General features: G+C 38.2%; 1 long non-coding RNA gene across 2 annotated transcripts in view; it reads right to left on the reverse strand.

The window, feature by feature from the left end:
- Nucleotides 1-1,006: 1,006 nt before the first annotated feature.
- LOC134519356 (uncharacterized) overlaps nucleotides 1,007-26,726 on the reverse strand; it is a 58,331-nt gene continuing 32,611 nt past the window's right edge. For both annotated transcript variants that reach the window (XR_010072197.1, XR_010072204.1), the window contains exons 2-6: nucleotides 25,996-26,233; nucleotides 23,891-24,004; nucleotides 22,548-22,668; nucleotides 2,011-2,106; nucleotides 1,007-1,681 (exon numbers count right to left, since the gene is read on the reverse strand). This is a non-coding gene — a long non-coding RNA (uncharacterized LOC134519356). The remainder of the gene's footprint in view (nucleotides 1,682-2,010; nucleotides 2,107-22,547; nucleotides 22,669-23,890; nucleotides 24,005-25,995; nucleotides 26,234-26,726) is intronic.

Raw genomic sequence — 26,726 nt, forward strand, 5'->3', positions numbered from 1 at the left:
AGTACTGGGTCCAGTCCTGTTCAATATATTCATCAATGACCTGGATGAGGGGATAGAGTGCACCCTCAGCAAGTTTGCTGATGACACCAAGCTGGGAGGGGTGGCTGACACACCGGAAGGCTGTGCCACCATACAGAGAGACCTGGACAGGTTGGAGATCTGGGCAGAGAGAAACCTTATGAAGTTCAACAAGGGCAAGTGTAGGGTGCTGCACCTGGGGAGGAACAACCCCATGCACCAGTACAGGTTGGGGGCTGACCTGCTGGAGAGCAGCTCTGTGGAAAGAGACCTGGGAGTCCTGGTGGACAACAGGATGACCATGAGTCAGCAATGTGCCCTTGTGGCCAAGAAGGCCAATGGCATCCTGGGGTGCATCAAGAAGAGCGTGGCCAGCAGGTCAAGGGAGGTCATCCTCCCCCTCTACTCTGCCTTGGTGAGGCCGCACCTGGAGTACTGTGTCCAGTTCTGGGCTCCCCGGTTCAAGAGGGACAGGGAACTGCTGGAAAGGGTGCAGCAGAGGGCTACAAAGATGATTGGGGGACTGGAACACCTCTCTTATGAGGAAAGGCTGAGGGATTTGGGTCTCTTCAGTCTGGAAAAAAGACGTCTGAGGGGTGACCTTATCAACGCTTATAAATACTTAAAGGGTGGGTGTCAGGACGATGGGGCGAGGCTCTTTTCAGTGGTGCCCGGGGACAGGACAAGAGGCAATGGGCACAAACTTGAGCATAGGAAATTCCACCTAAACATGAGGAGGAACTTCTTTACCCTGAGGGTGGCAGAGCACTGGAACAGGCTGCCCAGAGAGGTGGTGGAGTCTCCAACTCTGGAGACATTCAAAACCCACCTGGACGTGTTCCTGTGTAACCTGCTCTAGGTGACCCTGCTCTGGCAGGGGGGTTGGACTAGATGATCTCCAGAGGTCCCTTCCAACCCTATGATTCTATGATTCTATGATTCTATGATAGCAACAGTTTATTATAACTTGTATATTACACAGACAACAACTAGAACCAGAGCTCCATCTTATATGACTTTGTATCACTTTTCAAAATCCTATTTGTAACATGCAATATTCCTACAGTTCAGCTAAGATTTAGAAGTATCCATGCATTTTTAGAGAACTTACTCCTCCTGAAATATAACCTTCAGAATTCACTTTGGGATCATATTTTTGAGAGAAGTATCATTGTTTGGGACTAATTAGTTGTCCCTTATGCCAAAGATCAGCATGGTCTGCACAAGGCTGCCTTGGCCTGTTCGAACCTGTAGCTGTCATTTGTTTTCTTTATGGAATCGTCATCCACCTCTGAAGCAGGATCCTTTCTGAACCAGCAGCTTCACAGTCTGTCTCTGTCTCTTACAAGTATTTGCTAAACTGTAGCTGCTAAGGAATGTAGGCTCACTGAGCTGAGCATCTGCCAGGAGCTATTTGGCATACGGTCAGGATGAGACTGCTACGGAGGCAACATCAATAGACAAACCAACTTCTGCGGTAAATGTGCAGCCCTTGCCTTATTTATACGCTGTGTGTGTCTATGTGAATTTTACATGCAATCTGGCCAGCAAAAGTAAAGAGAGGCTTTTCCCTATTGTCTGACTCTTTGTTGAGATTCTTTCTCCAGCAGATCTTGGCATATCTTCCCCCGGACTTTGTTGTCAGTCCTATGCCTGTGTCTTCCTGTGTAGACAAAAGGGAAAACTTCAATGTACTGGCCTCTAAAGACAATATAGAGCACTCCTGTTAAATCCAAAGCTAGTCCTTGTCTTTGGATAACCATAGTGCAAGAGGCTGTAAAGTATTTCCAGCGAGTTTGTGCTGTTAGTGAACCCATCCTTTTGCTATGCTGCCTTCAGGATAGAATAGATGATAGACAAATTGAGTTTTAAAAGTATATTCAAATTCTGTGGATGAGTTCAGCCACTGAGTGTATCCCTTTTCTCATGATTAATATCAAACAGGCATTCATTCTACTATCAATCTTCATCTACAACCAGATTATAATTTACCACAAGCCAAAATATCTGGCAAATGCTTTCCTTCTGTAATCATGATGAACATTCTTCATGGCTTCATTTAAACACTTCTCCAACATACGATAGTCTCTGGAAATTTAATTTTCAGTTGAATCAAGAAAAAAATCTGAGTTTAACATAAGATATTGAATATAGTTTCTGTCATAAAAATACAACATTAATTACCTGACTATAGTTTCTACTGAGGCCTGGTTAGTTAGAAGAGGAAATTCTCTGTTGCACTCCTTTCCTAGACTCTAATTTTTCTACTTGAAATATCTGAATAAGACTAAGGAGTTTACATCATCTCTTTCCCATGAAAGGCAAAGAACAAAAGTGAGCAGTCATTAGAGAGGCCTGGCATCTCTTTCTTTATTCAGAAGAAAGACCCAATACAAAAAAAAAGGAAGAAAACTAGAAAAGAATGTGGGGTGGTTGTTTTTTTTTTCTCTTTCTACAGAGCCATTAATTTGTATCTCGGAAGTGTATTCCATGAGAATATCTGGGGTCCTTTCTGGAGCTCTTCTGGAAGGTTTATGACATTTCTCATCAAAATTTTAGACAACACATTAGATCCGAGGGAAGTTGTCTGAATCTACACAATAAAATGTCAGTAAAATAAATGCAAAATACTGGAAGGTATTGTTGTATCCATCAGTCAAGACTATAATTTGACATTAAGAAACAATAAACCAGCATGATGCCCTGCTATTCTCAAATCAACTCTTGGCCCATAACACAATTCTGAAACCCCTTCTGCCGCACTTAGGCACATATGTCCTCTTCCCCCATCTGCTCAGCATTTCACCACTACCTCCAATGTCTGTGTCTAACTGTATTATTGGCTTCTCCATGCATAGCAGCATTTAAGTATCTTAAACCTCCCACTCAGATTTTTTTTTTTCAAATACAGTTATTTACTTGTAAAAACCTCAAGGTGCTTAAGTTCTGAAAATCTGTTTGTTATGCTTTAATGAAAGCTTAGATGCCTGAGCCTTCAAAGATGAGAGCCTTCCCAGATATTGGTTTGCTGGACAACTGCCAACTATCCAAATTCTAGTCCTAAACATAACAAGTAGAGGGCAAGGTTCATTCTGTTAATAGGAGGTAATGGAGTCTCATATATTTATACAAGCCCTCAAATAAGCTTATAAATTACAAGAAAATACCGTATTTTTTTCCCTTACAGATTCTTTCGATGACTTAATGGTGTGAAAAGGAGACTAAGTATGGGCTATGAAAGCAATTGTAATCATTCCTGAAGAAACCTGAAACTCAAATCTGTACGTACAGTTGAATCCATTTTTCTCCTCATAAAAATACACAGACACATTTCCTATTAGAGGCTTGCTCCAGAGGTTAAGATATATTGAATGAAATTCCTTTTCAAAGTTGAGAGAAAAATATCAATAACAAAGATAAGGACCAAGTAATGCAAAATTTTAATTTGACCCTGCAGACAGGCCCTTGAAGAAAAGAAATAGGAGTTTAAGTTGGTAATCTCTTTATATTAAATTCTATGTTGAACTAGCAAAAATGAAAAACTAAACACACAACTAATTATCCCACGTTCCATTTTAATAAGTTGTGTAAGGGAGGATGGCAAAATTGGAGCAGGGCAATTCAGTATGTTACGAAACAGGGAAGTGGACCAGAATGAAAATGCAGCCATGGGAACATGTGGGTGCAAAGATAAGTACTCCACCAATGCTGAAGCTGACTCGTCCCTTCACCAGATGATGGTGCCCACAGCACTCTCAGGAGCACTCCTGGAACTCTCAGGATCATTGTGGAGAGGAATGCAGTTGTGGCAAAGATGGAAAGGAGAGGTGATAGTAGTTTCCGATATTTCCTGAAATATCTACAAATTCCTGGTCATAGTGGGCCTGAGCAAGAAAGAGCTGCTGTCACAATCCTGAAGGGGGAAAAAAGGGACTCCTGGCCTGCAGCTAGCTATGCCAGAGACAGGGAAAACTGGAAGGGAAAGATAAGAGGAGAGCAGATGTTTGACACTCAGTATCAGAGAGGAAACCTATACTGTGGCTGTTGAAATAGAGAGATCCCCTGTGAGAACCATGTCTCAGAAAGCAGCTGCCAAGTCAAATAGCCATTAAATCTCAGCAGAAACAAACATCATCACACTATGCTGTGTCTCTTTAGTAGACCCAACAGCAGTTCACACTGGGCTCGTATCAATTGTATCATACTAAGCCTGGTCAAAAACACAGGTCAGACTGGCAAAAGCATGCACTTTTAATTAAGCAGTTTGAAATGAAATGAAAAATGTACTGGGAAAAATGAATGAAAAAGCTGGAAAGCTAGTTTGTGAATTGAACCTGTGTTCTTTGACATGGTAACACCTTATTACTCTGCCTTGGTGTAAAAAACGGCCTCCACATTGCTCTGAGGAGCATTTAAATGACATTGGATCTTTACTAGTGTAAAGTATGTCTTCCAGTATGGAATAGCAGGGCTTTTTCTCATCCCCAGTCCCTTCTCAGTTGCTCCTGAATACCCATGCAAGAGGGTATGACATGACTTCATGGACCTGGTCATACTCTCTGTGCAAAGAAACCCTGTCAGAGAGTTAGCGAAATAAGAAACGCACAAAGCTTCATTCCACAGAAAGCACCTATTACATATTTGGCTAGGAGACAGAAAAAGGCTAGTTATCCCAAGGCACACAGGTGTCTAATTTCAGTCTGGTAACCAGCAACCGGTACAGAGTAGTAGGAGGGCAATTGGCTAGTACATCAATTCAGCTAACACCTAGGAAACCAAAAGCAGCCCTGCAAATATGGACATGTCGGAACAGAGACATTAAAACCAAGAAAAAACTGAAAGAGAAGGCTCAGATTTTGGACTGTGCAGGCAAGCAGGGAGAAAAAGGTAGACAGCTGTAATAGCAAAAATGAAAGATGTGCTGCTGATGCTATAATGTGTCTTCAAAGACTTTTCAGCTCAGACATGCAAAATACATTGTCCAATTAAGAAAAATTCCATGCTTAAAACAAAACAAAATGACCACACCAAAACCCCAAATGTACCCTTTCCCTTCCTTAATGAATCCAGGATCTTCATACTGCCTGCCTGTATCAATCAGGTTTCTACCCTGCATCTTCTAACTAGTACCTCCTTCTATTCAGTTGTGGGGAAAGAGAAGGTAGTGTCCTACTGACAACAACTCTGCACTGCAATTGTAGACAATTTCTTTTTCTTGACTCACTATTAAATGGGTGCATTAAGTTCTACTCCTTCAGCAGGAAACAAGGAGATAAAGCATACTTCTTGAAATACCATGACCATGACAGTGGACAATTATAGCAGATGGCTTGACGTAGGCCATTTATTCCTGCTGATTGCTGAAAAGCTGTCCTAGGGAAAGCTGTATAAGAAGATCAAGGATTGAGAAACCAACTAGATCTTCCTATGATGGCTGGACGGGTAGTAAGTAGGAGGACTAATAATTATGTTATTAATAGATTTGGGGAAAATAGTCCTAAGGGTAAGAGACAAAGGAATTGGAGAAGTGTTAATGATAAAAGACTATAGAAATTATGATTCCTTTGAGACAGGAACAAGGAACTGACGAATTGCTGAAGAAGGACAGGAAGAGACTGACAGACCTTGGAGAGAAGAGACATAATAAGGGATTTATAGATATCCTTTGGGTCCCTATTATGCTGAGGGCAAATTATGTATTGCTGATTGAGGCTACACACATTTTAAGGAGCTAATGCATTACTTGGTTTGAATGAAAAGGACATATTCCCGGTAAAAGATTGCATGAATAGCATATAATGTAAAAGTAACTGTAATTTGGGTAGATGCATGACTAAGGGCAAAATGAGAACAAGCAAGTTAAATGCAAAGGCCCAGATGCAACACAATATTTATGCTTTCAACTTCTGACTGCTAACATTAGATGGTAAAAGCTTTTACATCAGGTAAGATCATAAATCATGTGTTGAATCTAAGCCTAAGGCTGTTACATGTTAATCCAATGATTTTAAAAGTAAGGTTTACTGAACAAGTTTACAAATTTTCAAAATTTAGTTAATCGTACCAACGATGTATGAGCATAGGCTGTGGGAACAGTGCTTGTTCAGCCTGGAGAAGGGACGGCCTTGGGGAGAGCTAACAGTAGCCCTAACATACTTATGAGGAAGTTAATGAAGAGAATGGAGGTACCTTTTCATGAGATACCCTATTTGGTAATTTTTAGGACAAGAAAGGACATAAAAGGAAGAGGAAAGCAGTCAAGTAATTTTTAGTGAGCTTTTATGTACTATAGTGCAGTAACTGTAAAGAAAAGTCAGAATGGATTAAAAAGGAAAAGTTAATAAATTATAATGAAGCTCCAGATTTATAAAATGTTGCACATTCAAGCGAAGAGCACACAAGGTTGCAGAATTAAATTTACATGCATTGCAGCTGTAGCAATGTTAACGTCTAAGCAATCTCTCACCAAAAATGTGAGCCTCTAAGACACTGAAAAGCAAAGGCCCCTAAAAGGACCTGAGTTAGTGAGCAGGAATTTTCTGGACTATTTTCGTACATATGGCCATCTAAAATCTGCCTAACCTGCACATTAAAACAGCAAATATGATTTCTGCAAGTTGACAACTTGGATTTTGTGTCGTATAAATTTAAAAAAAATGTGGAAAGGAGCAACAATTTCAGACAATGATTGTGTCATGTCACCATGAACAATAGCTGGTGCCATGAATAAAACATAGGTAATTCATGCACATAATAACAAAAGTGGACATAAACATTCTGAATCAGCTATAGGCCTACCAAGGTGATTTTTTGATATTGATATTTTTTTCTTCTGTATTGATGCATTATAAGCTAAGTTAGTGAGTACTCTCAGAGTGTGCAATAGCTCTTTAGGAGCCATTAGAGCATACTAAACTAATGACCCATGGATAATCAAAGTGTCTCATTCACTTAACGGTGGTTCCTTCATTCTAGTTCCTTTGAACATATTACATATGCTATTCTTTTTGGTAATAAAGAGTGGGCATTAATTATGTCTCAAATGCTATAAAAATCCTATTGAGCAGCTGCATCACAAAAATATTCTTTTTATTTCATTTTGATTGTTTTAGAAGATTTTCATAAAATTAAAAAATTTATTTTTCCTATTTTATTTTTTTTTAGGGAAAAACTATTTCTTTGTCTGTTATGCTTCAGTATTGAATATTTTAGTTGTAACTTATATCACATTTCAGTTCACTGTCATCATCATTAATGAATTAGCAAACTCATGTCTGGGATTCAAGGCCAAACAGGTCCTTGTCAATGTAGATGTAAGAAAAGTAGAGGTGTTGCCTTCAGATATTGACTTTTAAAAACTTTAGTCACTAGCAAAAATATTTGAGTGAGGTTGGTAAACAGGGCGTTGAGCAGTATTGCTGGAATGCCTGATGATAATCAACCACGCATCTATTCTTCTTCTGTGCACTTTCTAAAACTAATCATCACCAGATCTTCCTCCTAATCAGTCTTGTACAAAAGAAAAAAAAGAAAAAGAAAAGCCAAAAATCCCACCAAAACCCCCAAACAAACGAACAAAAACATTATAATGCAAAAGAGCTGAAGAAAAAAAAATTAAAAATACCAGAGACAAAGGTGGTGTGAAATAAAGTTAACAGATGAACAGGGAAATACTTATGACTATTCCTAGATTACACAGAAGATGTGTTGCAAAATGAAAGAACCTGAATTTCAAACCCAGTGTGTTGCCCAAGCAATCAGCTCTCTGTAGATAAACAACTGAAACCTATGAATCTATGACTTTATGAGAGATAGTTAAGTGATATCATCACATCTTTTATGTTAGGTTGTTTGGTTTTTTGTTTTTCCCATTGCTTCCCAGTGCAAGAATGATGTAAGAAAAAAACAAAAAAAATGTACACAGGTAAGGCATTTTAGAGCCATTACTTCTGAATCTGAATATTACAACTGGGTATCCAAAACAGTAATAGTGCAATGAAGACCATGTGGAACAGCTCAGTTTCTGACTCTTACAATTTGTTGCTTCACCTTCTTCTGCTTCACTACAGACCATGTCTGTTGCACTCAAAACCTTTATGGGTAAAGAGTAGGCACAACTTGTACACATATAAACCCAAGAACTTATTGTTAGTATAACTGAAATCTTAATGGTCTAATCATTATGAGTCCAGATTTAATTGTACTAGAAAAAGAAAGAACAACAATGCAATGAAAATTGCTGTACGTGCACTTTGTTTCTATCCCTTTTTCTGGTGTTATGCTCACTCTTGCCCTGCTCCTTGGGTCTTAGGGTCAGTGTTTTATTTCTTGGAGGATGTGTGGGGGTGTAATTATGGTGAATTGTCAGCATCTGGAGTCCTTCACTGGGAGAAATATGGTGTTTATGTTGATGGTTTCTTCTTCTTCTTCACACTAGGGTTCACTTGGGGTCATTTTTATGTTCGCTAACATCCTTTTACACCTCTGCTGTTTTTTTTTTTGCTGGTCTGCAACTCCACATTGCATAAAAGTTTACTATAAGTGGAGCTCTTTACATATGGGTAGATATTACTTCTTTGTTCTCTAGCTTATCCCTAAAATCAGTTTTGCCCAGATCTGTATTTCTGTAATACAGATCACCGTGGGTGAGTTATTTATAACCATGGGGTCTGAAGTGCCATCCTGTGACCCAACTCTTAAAACCCCATGCCTATCCCTACACCGTATCCTGTGCCCCCACTTCTCAAGCCCTCTGCTGTTGTACCAGGTCTGTATTTCTCTACCCTGCATCATTATCTTAGTACCATAAATATTTCATTCTGCATAGAGCACCTGCTTGTTTCAGCTATCTGTATAAAACAATGGTTTCACCATACACAGACAACAAAAATAAAACAAATTAGCTGTAGACACCTAGTCAATTAAAAAAATTGCTATGACAGATAAACCAAGTGAAGTAAAGCTGCAGACAAGACAAGACAAGTTCATACAGAACAGCTGTGATAAACCTTGGTCCTGAGGCCATGTAAACTCAGTGCAAAGCGTATGGCCTATCACTAGTAATGCTGAACATATATTGTGGTATAAGGTAAAAGACTCTTGCTTAAGTCTCCCAGGCCCCTGCAATATCGAGACACAAAGGTCCGAGTTAAAGATGGAATGAAAAGTCTGAACTCTGAATTTCCTGTCTTTTGTAAGCTTAAGTCAGACCTTATCTCTGCTTATTAATAGCAGGGTTTATTAAATAACAGCTAATGGTAGGAAAAGTAATAAAGGTACTGTGCAGTGCATATTCCGTGATCTGCTCATTTTTCAAAATAATCCCTTATTCTAGAGTTTTAAGGTGTTTGAAATTTTAAGGGGCTGTCTATACTACTACATTACTGCTATATTTCACAATTATAATAAACCTTTCCTGGGTAATAAATATTCTTTCTCCCACTCCCCACTAGGTACATATGATTAAGCTCCTGGATGACACCATGAACTCTTCTGCTTCCTTATATTAACTCCATGTTTTAGATGGGAGGTAATCCCATTTTATAATGGGAGATGACTAGTTGTGATGACTTGTTGAAGATTTCTTTTCAACAAAGAGTTCTTGATCTTGCTACCCCTACAGTTTAACAGCACTGAATTTGCTGGTCTTAAAATCATGCTACAAAGCCTACCTGTTTATTCAGCCTTTCTCCAAGGAGGTTGTGTAAGAGAAGACCCATAAGAACTTGCCTATGGCAAATGAATGTGGTTTCCTCAATATCCACAGTATGTCTTACTCTTCTCCCCTCTTCCTAGAGGGGATTGTTGTGACATATGAAGTATCTTAACTTGTTTTCTAAAGGAATTGTCAAGATTTTGTAAAAACAATTAGTTTATAGGACATATTTGCTTAACAAAAAAAAACCCAAAAAACCAGAACCAAACTAAGTTTTGCTTTTGTATTGTTAAATTTCTGATCTTTATCACTGAATCAATATTTATTTTAGTACTTCTGCTCAAAATTATCAAAATTTTTCACTGAACAATTTGTTTCAATGGAAAGAGTACCTTTCTTCTTACAAGGGTTGTTTGCCTTCTTTCAGCATTGTTAAATATTTATTTTACCCAAGAATGTTTCTAAGCACGGTTCTCTTGCCCAATAGTTGTGAAAAAGTAGACACCTCAATTCCAGTCCCAGATCCAAAATCATGTGTATGTGCTATATTAACCAGCTATTAGAGGAGGAACATCATTCTCTCTTCATACCATCAAAACGGAACAATTTCAAAGGTGGAAATAAGAATGTAATCCTCAGGATCAGCATCCTTGTATCCCATCTGATTATAAACACATGCATCATCTGATTATAAACACATGCATCAACTATTATTTCATTTCTAATAGGCTGCTAGTTATTATGTTAACATGAAGACTTACTGCATGGGACCCAAATTCCTGTAGATAGAAGATAAGAAGTCAAACAGGTTCCTGCAGAGATCCTTTGAATGCTGCTAAATTGTGATAAAATTGTTTTATTGGGATACTTAACCTCTTGATTTTTTTTAACGGAGACTTAAAAAAAAAAAAAAACAAACAGGACTGTGCATGAATAATACTGTAGTTAATGGATATTATGCTACAAAGAGCTGGATTTTCTCTTTCCTTCATGTAGGGAGAGTAGAAAGTTCCATACTTCTGTGTTTGTGGATCTGTGTTTTCTTGAGACTGAGCCTCAACCCAACTCTAATTTTCCACGCAAATATTTGTTCTTCCTGAAACTTGAAAAATAATGATACTGTTCCCTTACCCATCCTCCCTAAATGAAAATTACTAACCTCTTTGCCTAAAAGAAAGACCTAGTAACTTATTTATTTCAGCCAAGTTATTTTAGAACTCAAGGTTTCAATGGAGAAACATCGTTTTAACTGAAAAAAAGCATACAGACTTCCTGCAAAAAGATTTCTATTTGCCAGCTGTACAGGCTACTACAACAAGTGTCTAAACCTGAAAAAATAAAATATTGTGCAGCATTTCAGAGCTTTTATACTGTGATTGTAAAATATCTGGGAGGTTTGCCAGACTCAGTCAAAAGAAGAACACAGCATTTTCTCATCACTAATAACAATGACCTGAAGTCACGTTGAAGATTGTAAGGTCAATTTCCCTCTTAAATCGAAAAAAGAAAATAGGAGAACAGATGTGGGTAGTTGCTTCTGTATTTATAAATTGCATGACAGCTGGGTTAGGCTATATGATCTCCAGTTTCCATGTATTTAAGGTGTTTTTATTGAACCATTCATACTAATCAGATAAAAGTGTTAAGGTGCATTTTTAAGGTATTATACAACATAGATGAAGTAGCCAATTTCATACTGTACATTTAAAATTGAACATTTTTCTTCATTAAATACATTCAGATAAGTTTACCAGGTGGAATGAAAATTTCAAGGAGAATATTCTGTGTTTGAATGATCAGTTCTGAATTGACACAGCATACAAGCATGTGATGATAAAACTAATGCATTTCAAATAAAAGTGCAAATTACACACTACCAGATTTATTTTTTTTTTTACTTGGTGGGTCTTGGTCTTTTTTTTTTTTTTGGTTTGCAATTGCAGCAACCATAGCTATGTAACTAACATTCTGATAACACGTATTTCATCATTTTAGCAGCATATAATTCTAGAAATAGAAATTTTTATGGATACAGAAATTCTCACTCTGCCTTATTTCATATATTAAACTGACCGTTTTATTAGATACATAATTTCTTGTTACTGACTCATTACATCTATGTGCTAAAACACAATTTGCACAGGCTACACACAAATATTTTTGGCTACTATTTCTTTACATTAAAATGCCAACCATCTGCTTGTGGATGACAGCATCTAGACAAGACTTTCTTTTAAATACCAGCATTTTATTTGTAATCCCTTATTGGGTGAAGCATGTAAATCACATTCCACCTCTTTATACTGTGCAATTCATTTCATCTAACCTACACATTTTAACATTTGACATAGTAACCTACTGAGCCTAGATCTATGAGAAGAAAAGGGAACCTCATGAGAGTAGTTTATCTGAAACATCTTAAATGTCTATCACAGAATGAGATAAATCTTTGATGATGCCTTCTGTCTCCTTGACATAAGGAGAGACTAGGTGAATAGTTAAATTTAAAGGATTAACTTCTAACTCTTACATTGGAGAACAAAGCAAGAGCTTAGGAGAGAGGTCTCAATTAACCAAGACTGAGAGCTAGACCATTTTCTAATTTTCAGCAAGCACAGCCAAGCATTTGATCCATAGCTGTTTCTCTAAGCTATGCCATGTATACATCCATTGTTTCAGAAAAAAATTTTGGTGAATACAGTAAAATACTTTTAATATTTAGCAAACAGCAATGGGCATAGAGTTTGGTGATTGTTCAGAAGGGGTAAAGAGAAAAATAAGGGAAGTAGAATGAATCGGTTTTAGCATGCAGTATTCTCTCCCCGAGTTTTAGAAAAAATGGTGAGATAAGTTAAAGCAGCCCTCAGGCAGCTTAAACTTGTGCAATCAGCCTTTACACAGCAGATTGTCCTAAGTCTCTCTGACCTTGGCAATTTTACAAGGGTCACATTTACATGCGGGTGACCTGCTTCTGAATGACAACTGAAATGCTTAGGATTTAGACAAGAAAACATACATATGTATTTGTTTTCACAGTACTCCACATAATATAGTACTCATCTTTTATAAGGTCCATTTCAATAATGAGTGCTTATTTATTACGGACAGTGCAAGGAAAGGAGCCCCATGCCACAGCCAGATCAAAGTTCCCAGGTGCAGCACCAGGAGCCCTTGAGCCTACCAAGGGTGATAGCTTTGCTCCCTCACTCCATCTCAGCACCTGCAGTCCCTACAGAGATGGAGGGCAACGAGACCCTTGGGTCCCTTGGTAAGACCAGCAGTGGCATCTCCTCCTACTGCAGCCCTGTCAGCCTCCCAGCTGTGCTGTGTTGGCTTAGCATTCCTATTAGGGCCTCTGGGCACTACAGTAAATAGTAAGCATTAAGGGATATAACATGCTGCAAAGTCTAACAGTGTTCATGCGTCACTAATTACCATAATGAGAAACTTGCGGCACATCAGCCAAGAAGAATTTGCATTGATTGGTTTTTTTCCCGTTCTCCAGCTAGACTAGGAAGAATTCCCATGACTCTGCTCTTGACCTTGAGGGCTGCTTCTCCTCCTTCTGTGTGTAGATATTCCTTACAGGTCCACAGAAGGTGGATGAATAAGCAGGGGTTTAAACCCAGAGATGCCTAGTCTCCAAACAGGCCTTCGTACTGCATGTATACATAAAATCTAGTTGTGACTACCAGTAAAAGAAATGTTGAAATTTCATCTGATCTCAGTTGAAACAGATGCATTGAAGAGCAACTGCAGTTTTCACACTCTGCCCCTAATTCACTGTAAGGCCCTGCTGCATGTTAGCTATTGATTTTTGACACTTCTGCTGTTGATTACACGTAGTGATTCATGAAACCTGGATTCCTACGCCACTAATACAGGGTTAATAGTAGAATTACTTGAAGATTAAATGTTCCTGTAGTACTACTATTAGCTAGAACAACTTCTAAACAACAGGGTGTTTTGTTGAAACTTGTCTTCTGTGCTGAACCTATGTTTACTGGAGACAAAGAAACAAAGGTTTCTGGAGCACAAGATATTACACTGAAAGGCCTCCCAAGTCATTGATTCCTATCCTCTGCTCTAACAGGCATTTCCTGCATCCTATAATCCCATTCAGAAATGTATTAAGCTCCACTTTAAAGCTACTTAAGTTGTTTCCCTCTGTTACTCTTATTGGAAGGCAGTTCCAGACAGGTGGAAGGTGGCTAGACAGTTGTATTGATCTCTAAATTCCCTGGAAATTCTATTTATAAAATGTTAAGCATTTCATTAAGGATTTCCAAGTGGGTGTTTCTGATTGTTCAATACATAACAATTGTTCTGCTGATAACAATCCTCTGTGTGTTTCATTTATAATGATCCATTTTATTTTCCTTGTAATAATAGCATATTGCTATTTCATGCAGCTGTTACATGCACTTTATGAGTGTTCCGCTGTTTTTTTAACATAATTGACTCAGTCCTTTGAGTTGCCAAGCACCTTATCTCTGATTTTAGTGAAAGAGCCTTAAACAATACCCTAAGGTAAGCACTGTATCCAAGGACCTTGTTTCAGGTAGGCATGCTCCTTTTTTTAGTCTTGTATTTGAAGTGCTCTGTCTCTGTGCATAGATCTGATTAAAACAAAGTACTCAGTATAGCATTTCTGAGATTATCATGTGTTTAGTTTTACTGCATCCTTAACAATTATAGCATACTTTTTAAAAGTTTTACCCTTAGCTATGAAGGCCACATTCTGGTTTCAGTTATTTGAGTTTAAATCTGGATTAAAAAGTGAAAAATAAATTACTCTGGAATTAGTTCCTGTTTGAAGAAAAGTAAAATTTAGCCCTGTTTTTTTTAAAGAGCCTGAACATAAGAGGAAAACTAAATACCATGTATGGTAGCAGTGTGTTCACTTCCTGTAGTCAACACTTGCTGTCATGACTCTTTTGAATTTGCTCATCAACTCTGAAGTGCGGTTACAGTGATGTCACGTAATCAACAGAGATCTCCACTGCAGCATCCCTGTGAAAGTAGATTCTTACTGCTCTGTTGCATCTTAGCTTTAAGGATCAAAACAAATCCAGCATTTGGGCTGGCCTCGTGTTTGAAGGAAGCAATACTCTTACACATATACATTTTTTTAAAGAGAAAACAAAAGTTAAGGATCCTATTGGGAAACACTAAATCTACATAACAAACCTCTATACATTCTGCATCTCATTGGTATATAAAATACCTGATGATTTTGTCTGTTCCCTTCCTATATCTGTCTCTGACACTGCTATCATTATGCATTATTAAGTGAAAACCTGACCCCTTTGAAGTTAATGGAAAAAAGCCTTCTTACTTTTAATGTGAGTTATTATCTTTCAGTAAGGTTACTGCATGAATCGAATCTTTGTGCTACCAGCAAGCACTGTCCCTTGACTTGAAAAGGATTCTGCAAACATGTAGTTGTTCTTGTTATTATATCCTGCTGAAGGATGTGAACATTTATTTTAAAAACAGCCTTTAAAAAATAACAGCTAGTAATATATCTCATTGGACTGCTGTGAGATCATTTGTACAGTACAAATTAATATTTGTACTGTGAAGCACCTTTGGATCTTTGGATAAAAGATGATGTGTTTAAATGCAAAGTATTAAAATTCATGTCTGCAGGGATTTCTTAAAAAAAAAAAAAGGTGAGCAATTCAGTTTAATTAGTCAACTAATAAAAAAATTAAAAATGCTTAACAATCTGCAATTTACATTTCTCAATGGAAACCAATATTATGCTTAGATTATAGTCAGGATAATATTATTAGTAGAATGACTGACTCAAATTAATCATGACTGAAAATCTGATTACCACAAGGGATCATGCTGCTACCATAGACTTCACATACCTTTCCTTTTATCTTCTTATTACAGGACCAAATTTCTCCCTCTGTGCAGAGGGTGTACAGGATTTTCAGTTCCCAGTGTCTTAAAACTGCTGCTTTGATATTATAATGCATATCTTGTGAATGATGGGCCTCAAATTAATTTTATTCTTACAAAGAAGAAACTACAGACAAGGACAACTGTTTTTAGTAATATTATTTACAAGGTGCTAATGTGCAATTTGTTACTTGTCAAAAGAGTGGGAATTATGTTCTCATTCCATGTTAAGTATAATTAGCTAATACTTTCCAAAGGATCTGGAGGCAGAAGAGGCATCTCATATTTTTACCTTTGTTGCAAATTTTATTATTTGCCTTCATTTGTTTTCTCTCTCAGAATGCAGAAGTGTAAGTTATGTCTCCAGTATGCTCAAAAGAAATCCATTATAAAGAAGTTATGTTTCCTCAGCTTCAAGGGTATTTATGTTCTGTGTATGTAGATATCCATAAAGATCTTTTAAAGGAAATAATTGTGAATTAGATTGTGTACAATGAATTATTACATAATTTTTCTTCTAGGAGAAAAAAAAAAGCACTTTCTAGCTTTCGTATTTTTAAAAACACTTTTTTTCACAAAGACATTATGTATGATACATTATAAATATATTTCTTTGGCTAATTAAATTCGTTTACAGCTTATTTAGTTGGGGCATTGTCCTGGTTTGAGGTAGAACTGAACCAACTTTCTGTTCAGTAATTTTATTTCTTAGCTAGGCCTCTTCTAACTCTCTGAAATTAACAGCATATTGCACAGAAAACTGTTTGTTCTCAGAGTGATACGACCAATGATTATAGTTCATGCCAAGGAATGGTACGCAGAGAGGCTCTTGCTTATACTTCTTGTTATAACAACCGAGGTCAGCTAATTTCGTTATTTGCCCTGTTGGAGGGTCAGAAACAGAAAAGCGTAGAGGGATCCCACCTGCAGGGAGGAGTAGACAGGACAGGTGACCAAAAATTGACCAACAAGGATATTCCATCCCATCCACCCCATGCTTAGTATAAAAGCTGAGGGATCAAAGGGTCAGCTGTCTTTTCTTCAATGGCCAATGTCTGAGGAGGACCATGTCTGTTCATCTGCCTTTGATCACAATCTGTGGGTTCCTGACTCTAGATCCGGAATCCAGTTCCCACCCGTCACTGAGTCCAGTCTGGGACTTCCCCAGTACCTGTCAGTGACAAAATGGTTTTGTATATACTGTATCTATTCCATTATTTCCTTTTTATTTTATTATTAATATTTCATTAAGGTAGCTAAGTTCCTTCTAAACTTGTAAATCTCTTTATCTCTCCTCCTCCTCTCCTTGTGCGAGACGTGGGGGGAGAGCATCTGTTGTGTCCATCATTGGCTGATTTGGCCAAAACCACGACAGACATTGAAATACATTATTTTTATGGTCTTGCTTAATCAAAACGGGCTCTACAAGCCTATAGGAAAATAAGACATACCCCAAAGAGTTTACAATAAAATGACAAGATGAGAAAGGTACATGAAATAGAAAAAAAAGAATAAGAGAACAGCCTGATGACACACAACATTTTCTAGTATAGAAAAGTTGAGGGTACAATTTGTAGTAAATCAGACTACACCTACTCTTCTAACTGCATCCACCACAGGGAGGGATCCTTGGCAGCCAGCCTCAGAAGTAGTCTCCTCTAGGGGAGATTAGCTGTATTTGCATGAGCAGTTCTTGGTTTTAGATCCTTTCTGGGCCTTGTATACTCTATACAAGGGTCTATTTATAAATATATATATATGTGTGTGTATATTTAAAATATATATTTATATATATTTTTGTTGATCTCTGTGTGTGTTTATGTAGGTGTGTGTATGTATTTACTGATGGGAGGGCTGAGGAAAGGACTTTAAATTAACATCTCTGGAAGAAAGAGACAATTGTGTTGCAGCCCACCTGAAAGGTTTTTTATAGCATGAAAATGTGGCCATATGACACAAATCTTGAGGGCGAGACATAGGGGAGTGTAGGAAGGTCCCCAACCTGGTAGATAATAATGAAGGACGACTGCTCAGGGCAGAGGGATAAAACCCCTCTCATCTGTAACGCCTATTGAAAGCATTTGTTGGAGTGTCCAATCCACTGAATCATGTTTGGATTTCATTTAGGAGGGAAGTACCTCAGATCAGAAGAGATTTAGAAAAAAAATCACATTTATAAACCACGGGCAGACCAAAACTGAGCTGGAGAGAGAAATTACTTGATACCCAAATAACACTAACGAGCTTCAAGAAACCCACTGAAAACAATCATTTGCCTCCCTTGGGAGGCAGTCTTGAAGAGCAAAGGAGTCTCGGAAGGGTGGACATTCTTCAAGAAGGAAATTTTTAAGGAGCTGGAGCAGGCCGTCCCCATGTACCAAAAGAAGAACGGAGAGCTTTGGCTGGGACTCAGGGGAAAAAGGAGAGTTTACAACCTTTGGAAGAAGGGGCAGGCAACTCAGGAAGCCTAAAAGGAGATTGTGAGGTTATGCAAGGAAAAAATTAGAAGGGCCAAAGGACAGCTAGAACTTCATAGAGCTACTACTGTAAAGACAATAAAAAATATTTTATTAATACATTAGCAACAAAAGGAAGGCTAAGGAGAATATTCACCTTTTATTGGATGCAGGGGGAAACATAGTGACAAATGATGAAGAAAAGTCTGAGGTACTTAATGCCTTCTTTGCCTCAATCTTTATTAGTTATATCAGTTGTTCTTGGGGTACCCATCCCCCTGAGCCGGAAGACAGGGATGGGGAGCAAAATGAAGCCTCCATAATCCAAGAGGAAATGATGAGTGACCTGCTACACCACTTAGATACACACAGGTGTATGGGGCCAGATGGGATCCACCCAAGGGTACTGAGGGAGCTGGCAGAAGTGCTCATCAAGCCACTTGCCATCATTTATCAGCAGCCCTGGCTAACCTGGGAGGTCCCAGTTCACTGAAGGTTAGCAAACGTGATGCCCATCTACAGGAAGGGCTTGAAGGAGGATCTGGGGAACTACAGGCCTGTCAGTCTGACCTCGCTGCTGGGGAAGGTTATAGAGCAGATCATCTTGAGTGCCATCACACTGCCTGTACAGGAGAACCAGGTGACCAGGCCCAGTCAGGATGGGTTTATGAAAGGCAGATCCTGCTTGCCTAACCTGATCTCCTTCTATGGCAAGGTGAACTGCTTAGTGGATGAGCAAAAGGCTGTGGATGTTGCTTACCTAGACTTTAGTAAAGCCTTCGACAGTAGTAAAGCCTTTGACACCATTTCTCACACCATTGTCTTAGAGAAACTGGCCGCTCATGGCTTGGATGGGCCAAGTCTTTGCTGAGTAAAAAACTGGCTGGATGGCCGGGCCCAAAGAGTGGTGGTGAATGGAGTTAAATCCAGCTGGTGGCCGGTCACAAGTGATGTTCCTCAGGGCTTGGTATTGGGGCCAGTTCTGTTCAATATCTTTATCAATGATCTGGACGAGGGGATCGAGTGTACCCTCAGTAAGTTTGCAAACACCACTAAGTTGGGTGGGAATGTCTATCTGCCTCAGCATAGGAAGGCTCTACAGAGGGATCTGAACAGGCTGGATTGATGGGACGAGGCCATTTATATGAGGTTTAACAGGGTCAAGTGCTGGGTCCTGCACTTGGGTCACAACAACCCCATGCAACACTACAGGCTTGGGGAAGAGTGGCTGGAGAGCTGTCTGGTGGAAAAGGACCTGGGGGTGTTGGTCGACAGCCAGCTGAATATGAGCCAGCAATGTGCCCAGCTGGCCAAGAAGGCCAATAGCATCCTGGCAGGTATTAGAAACAGTGTGACCATCAGGACTAGGGAAGTGATTGTACCTATGTACTCAGCACCTCAAATACCGTGTTCAGTACAAGAACACCATTGAGGTGCCAGAGTGCATACAAAGAAGAACAATGAAGCTGGTCTAGAGCATAAGTCTTATGAGGATTGGCTGAGGGAACTGGGGTTATTTAGCCTAGAAAAAAGGAAGCTCTGGGGATACCTTATCACTCTCTACAACTATCTGAAAGGAGGTGAGGGTTGGTCTCTTCTCCCAGGTAATAAGTGATAGGACAAGAGGAAATGATCTCAAGATGTGCCAGGGAAGGATTAGATTGGATATTGGGAAAAACTTCTTCACTGAAAGGGTTATCAAGCATTGGAACAGGCTGCCCAGGGAAGTGATTGAGTCCCCACCCGTGGAGATATTTAAAAGACGTGTAGATGTGGCGCTTAGTGACATAGTTTAGTGGTGGACTTGGCAGTGTTATGTTAACATTTGGACTTGATGATCTTAAAAGTTTTTTCCAACCAAAATGATTCTATGATTTCTATAAGGATCTATCCATACTAAGATACTTTATACACCGTAAAGTTGAAAAAAATGAAGTGCCTTTTTTAATATGTGTAGAATCACCTCACCTAGATTCAAAGGTGTAATAATCTTTAAACCTATCTATCTTTTGCATTTTTATATTTTTAAAACCTGATTGAACAATATAGGTTGAAAATAGAGTCTCTCTGGAGACTCTTTCACTCTCTCCAGAGACAGAAGTTATCTCTGGAGAAGCCTGCTTTGCCTTACTAACTGTAGCGAAATCTAAGGCAACTCCAGTCTTAACCATTAAGTCCTTCGTTTTAGGTATCTAGATAGTTGGGTACCTAAGGGAGGTGATTATGGGCTATAACTCTCAATTTTGTTTCTCTTTCCATCTCAGGGATTGTAACATCATGCAAATTGCAATAAAATAACAGTTGTTTCAGGGGAAAAACAAACAAACAAATAAGCAAACAAAAAACAGAGTCAGGAGGTGAGACAGCAGTCACAGAAGGAAATGGAGGTTCATATCACTTTTATCCAGGCAATACAGATCCTACATGTTAGATATGTACCTTTCAGATTACAGAGCATGGGGGGGATGCAAAATAAGAAAGGGAACCCACCACATCAGCTGCTGAGGCATGGCCAATATGTAGCCAAAATTACAAGAATCATGGGGGAAGGAAATGAAGCAAGGGGAAATCTGATATTGCAATTTAAAGGCCAGAGCATAGACCTGAGATAAAGTAATTATAAAACCTGATCTTGGGGTTTTTATGAATTTTGCATTAGATCTCAATGGATTGAATGCCAAAGCAGTTCACGGAAAAGAAGCTAAAAGCCAGGCTTGTCCTCACAGTGCCTGGAACTATAGAAATAAGGATGGATGCCCAGGTTTCTTCTCCCTTACTTTTCTTCTGGTCGCATGATGCTTCTATTCTTCAGTATAAAATACGCAAGAGGCTTAATGGCAAGGGACTCCCACATTCATCACCTAGCTCCTCCTGTTCTGAGAGGCAGGATTAGGGGTCCTCTAGGCTAACATGACAGAGGAATTTCTTCCTGGAAAAATGATTTAACCATTAGAATACAGTACTAAAGTGTCTACCTTTGTGACTGCTGTGATCTGTGCCAGACTTAATGTTAGTCATAGGATATGCTAAATATTCAGCACAATCAAGATGGTGAATCTCCTTGTCATGTGTAGGAACTGGATATGAAATTAAAAAAATAATTTATTTTAAATGGAGAAAACTTCAGTGCCTGCCATCCTGCCATTTCCTGAGATTGAAACAACTTAGTTCTGCCCAATTTATTTTCTAGATTCCTGAATACCTTTAAAGATCTTACTTTCAGTTTCTTTGTGCCTGAGTTTTCTGTTTTCTCTCTTTCAACAATAATTATGTTTCCCTGAAGAAGTAAAGGATTCACATTTGTAAAATACTCAGACACACATATATTGCAAACCAAACAAGAACTTAGATAAAAGGTAAAAAACTAAATGTGATGACATTTCCTACATTCCTCCATTTATGAAAGCAGAGAGTATAATAAGAAATAGCAGACAGAGCTTTCTGGAAAACTTCTTACTTCCTAAAATAGTGAGGAAGTTGTTCAATCATACTAGAAATATTACTCAAATAATTCTGTCAAGGTCAGATTCTGGCAAGTGTCATTTTCTATTTGCTACATGAAGTACTACTATATGTTCAAGTTCCTGTGGAACTACCCCGGGGCTTACACAGTTGTTGCATGTAACTTTTCAGTACCATTTTGTCTAACATTTTCATCTACTTTTGCTGCTCCTTTGTTCCAGCTTTATCTGTGTTTCTTCTCATTCTACATTTCAATTTATGTTGGCCCAGTGTCATTCAAAGTAAGTTCATTGTGCTTAAAGATACACGTTTAAAGTATACCTGCTTAAAGTACGCTGGAGAGACTCAAAGCCGCACAATCATTTTGTATATAATACACCATGCAAATGAATACAGACAAAAGAGTATATAATTTATAAATAAGATTCCAAGGGGTGTATCCTAAATGTATGTTAAAGGATATGAAGCATGTCTATCAAACAAAAAAAAAAAAAGAGAAAACTTTTCTGTTTCCAAGTAGTCTGTCTATACTGACTCACAGTGATACTCTGAAGTGAAAATTATCTGCATTCCAAGGTGAAAGGTCAACTGAAAAGCTTGTATATAATATCACTCAATATTTTACTGTTATGTCCTAATATGGGAGAAGCCTTGTAATGGAAAAACTACTTTATGGTGGAATCTAGAAAAAATACATAGTTATATATCCCTGTCTTCTCCTTTTTCAGGGCAATAATACTTTCATGCCATAAAAGGATACAGATTTCACTATGCATTTCACAAACTTCTCCATTACAGCTGGAGCAGAATTTCTCACTTGTGATGGTATTGCTATCACAAAAACATTGTATAAAATACAATTGCTGATGCACTAGGTGTGTTCTACCATTCAATTTCTATTTATTTTATCATTTCGAAGATCGTGTTTAAAAAACAAGAAAGCATTGGTACACCTACATAGGGACAGAACTCTAATCTTAACAAGATACAACCCTTTTCCAGCTGTTACTGTTTTAGTCTTTTGTAAAGAAACGCCAGCTAACCTGACTGCTGTCCAGGTCCCCTCTCTCTGACAATGGTGAAGGATGATGATATCCTGGAGTCCTAATGCACTGACACTCTGCCGAGGCATGTTGCGCTGCTGAAATGTGGGGCACCACAAAGCTAAAGTGGGAGCAAAGGTCGTGGATTAGAATGAATTAAGCAAACATGGATTAAGAAAGATCAATGAGCAGGGACACAGACTCATCATGCTCTGTTTAGATAATCTGCTTGCTCCGACTAACATTTTCTTCCAATGTTACAGCTGAAGAAAATGTACTTGAAGCTCAGTCTTGTCGGCTCCTGAGAAACTATCGGTAAATCACACATATGAGATAGTACCCTGAAATGTACAAACTCTGACAAAGACTGATAGTGACCCTGATCCCCAGATACCAAGTACTGGGACTGAAAAGACAGGTCTGCAATCCCAGATGATGAAACCATCAGGTCAGTTGCTCTGGCTCAGCCAGTGCATTACTGAGGAAGAAAAGAGAGAAGCAACAAATGATACTGTAGTAAACTGTGGAAAAGGGCAACGGGAAAAATCAGAAGGGCATTCTCCAATGTTGCGCATTACCAGCAGTGACAGAAACGTTGCAGAAGAGACCTGTCATTTCAGAGGAAATAGCCTGTAAAAAAATATAATCCTACAAACTGATCAGAGAAAACTCTCAGGGTCACAAAAGCTGGGGGAGAAAGTTGAAATGCGTGAAGTTCCCATAAGCCACATGGTGGGTAGGGACATGAAAAGTGTGAGCAGACGTATTAGGACATTTACTGACTAAGAGAAGTCTCATAAAGAATTGGATGTCTGTCAGCAGAAAAACAATGTCCTGACTCATGTGCATAAGGTCAAAGTTGTTGGAAAAATAACAAGGAAGTCTTACCAAATCTCCCACAGCGAGATCTATTTTTTATTGGTGTATACTCCACTAGCTTGGAAAGTTAAAAAAAAAAATATAGGCTATAGGAACCACCTCAAAAGTGATGGCATGTGTGTTGAACGCATCTCTACCCTGTAAGACCTCATATGTTCTCAGATCCTAAGCTCAACTCACTTTTGCTTCCTTAAGTGACTCCAAGAGAATGGTTATTCTGTAGAAATTAGAAATAGAAGAAACTTGTATAGTCAAGTCATATTTTTCTCTGTCACTGCAGGATTTTTCTTAGTGGTACATTTTAACTGATTTGCCACACCAGCTATATCACAAAGGCGCTAAAGAATTTTACAGATAAACCAGTCAGATTTTTGCTTAAGTAATGGTTTACAGCCAGAAACACTACCAATAAAATTAGGAGAAGGGTTGATTTCTCACAAAGTAACCGATGGAAAAATACTTACTTTCCTGTCAGAGAAGAAAATCTTAGAAACTGCAAATGGTAAAAAAGTATATTTAACTTCTAGTCATCTGTTCATGATCCCATAGGACAGGGATGGTGTCAGCACACAGATGAACTGCAGGATATATGAAGAAGATATTAAAATCAGAAAACAATGTCAAAATAATCTTTTGTTCACATAATGAATAAAGGACTGAATTTGTCCCTTATAGCCCATCAGAATAGAAAGCGACTTGCTTATATCTAAAATCTCACCCATTCTAAGAAGAATAAATAACATAACGATTCATGCTTGTCTCACACTCAGCTTGCTTTTATATTTTTCAGGGAAGGGAAGGGGAGGGGAGGGGAGGGGAGGGGAGGGGAGGAGAGGAGAAGAGAAGGAGAAGAGAAGGAGAAGAGAAGGAGAAGAGAAGGAGAGGAGAGGAGAAACCCAAACTTAGTAAACGCGTTTTGTTTTCTTGTTTCTCCGTGTTTCAGTATCCAGTAAAAGAGACAGAAAATTGTTAACTCATTGCTGGATCCGAATTCAGTCCAGTGTAAATACTTCCATAAAACAGCAGATAGAATCAGGACAAGGATTCATCTGTCCCACCATCCTTCCTTCAATAGACATGAGTATGGAGAACAGGCCTGCCGAAAGTGATCCTTTCTCCTGGCATGGTCTTGCAGCAGTAACAGTCTGAGGGACTTCCTGAGATGAAGGCTCCAGACTTCTGTGTTCAATAGAGAAGATGGGCCCTGTCCTCAGTCCTTTTAAGAATCTAATTACACTTTTGGCTTCTGCAACATCTTGTGGCAATGAGTTCCACAATTTAATTCCAGGCGTGATATGACAAAGTACTTGGTTTTTTTTATTTCAAAACTGCATCGTGAAACTTGCGTTGAATGCTTTCTACATTTTAGGATCACTTAGGCGGATCTAAGGATCACTTAGAACAGAATACACTGAAAAATACATAAATATATGAAACTGTATTTATGTGAAAGACACAGTAACAAGAAAGCAGAGGGGGAGAGAAATTACAGCAGTTATTTGTTCACAGTTTGAGGTGTTTGGGTTTTTTTTGTTTTACGTTTACTAAGGAAGACTTGCTTTTAACCATTTGCACAAGTAGATTTTAAATTATCTAGCCCTGGGAATGTTCTAACGTAAAGGCATTTTTAAAGAGTATTCTGTTAATATAAGGGTAGAATGATTCCTGAAAGTACAAAGTTCATAATGTATATGATTACAAATTCCTTTTGCAATCTGTGTACTGCCTTATTCACTCCCTGATATTTAAGGGCACTTATTGAAGGAATGTAAGTGTTATTACAGTGAGTGACATACCATATGGCAAGCAGGATAAGCTGCAGCTTTGCACACTGTTGTCATTTTTCCCCTTGTACTACAGTTTTACATGATGTAATGTTTTTCTGTGATTGTTCAACATTCTACCATTCAAGCCTGCCATATTATAAAATGTCATATTAAGGGGTTGCAGCTGAACCTTCTCATCATAAGTCTGCATTTATTTCACAGATGTCTATCACACTGTCATCCCACAGGTGCACTCAAACTTTAAAATTTTCCTGTGCCTCAGCTTCTAATGTAAGAAAAATGTATTATGCAAGATGAGGAAATGGCAGCCAAAAAAGTAAATGCTGCTAAATGTCACTTTACAATACAGCATGGGCATGCAAATGCAAGTAACCTTACAGGGTGATAATATTTGCACTCTCAGTAAAATGTGATGTGCAAATGATAGTGTAAGGGCCGGGTCCTGAAAAGTAAAGGTCCTCTCCAGGATGAAAGTAAGCAATATATCTGTTGAGGCGTTTCCATTAATATGGGAGAAATGTTATTCTTTCTGTGGTTCTGCTCAATTGTCATCAATGAAAATTTTCTAAAATGAACTCGTCTGGAGGTTATTTTCTGTCTTAAGTGGAATTATAGCTGGTTTAAATGTAGTCCCTTTGCTCCATTCTCAAAGAGTGCTAGAAAACAAAGAATGTGGAATGTATAGCTAAAAAAAAAATAAAAAAATAAAAAAAGTTAAATATTAATGTAACAGTTCAATGTAATCACACATTTAAGGAAAACACTGGTTTCTATGACTGTACCTGTAAAGTTCATACAACTATGAAGGACGTCCTCTTCTCTCTTCACTTCATTTAGCTTCACTTCACTTCACCTTTCCTCTTTCCTCTTTCTTTTCACCCCAACACGCCATGCCTTTTTTCTATCTGTAGGTCATCAGCAATGTTGTGATCTAAGATTCTATTTCAAGGACAAACTCTGCTGCATATCTGCATGAACGATCCATTTAATTCAGCCAGACTGCTAACATACATAGATACACTGGGAGGAAAACAATGAAACATAATTAAGGAAAAATTGTTCAGCAGGAAGTGCCATTGGTCCAAACAAATTTTTCAGATCTTAGTTTTTTAAATCTCCATTAGAAAAATAGTTGAATTTATGCATCAATCAGGAAATCTGTGAAAGACAACAACTAAGAAATCCTTCAATAATAAATTATAAAAAAACCCAAACAACACTTTTCCGAATTAGAAGAGTAATGTTAATAAAAATATTTTCCGTGTGCAGCAATGAATACAGATTCACAACCAGTGTTATTTCTGTGCCTAAATATGACTTTTTGGTTTTGGCATTTTGAAGATTAAAGACTGGGTAGATGTGAAAATATCGAAAGATAAATTAAAATGTAAAGGAAAGGACAAAACCAAAATACAACTAAACTTTTATTTAAATAAATCACCATGATTTGTTCATAATTTTGAAGTATGTGTGATATAGTTCAATACATATAATCCTATGTTCTGAGATCATA

The sequence above is a fragment of the Chroicocephalus ridibundus genome, chromosome 1 (genome assembly GCF_963924245.1).
Source record: "Chroicocephalus ridibundus chromosome 1, bChrRid1.1, whole genome shotgun sequence".
NCBI lineage: Eukaryota > Metazoa > Chordata > Aves > Charadriiformes > Laridae > Chroicocephalus > Chroicocephalus ridibundus.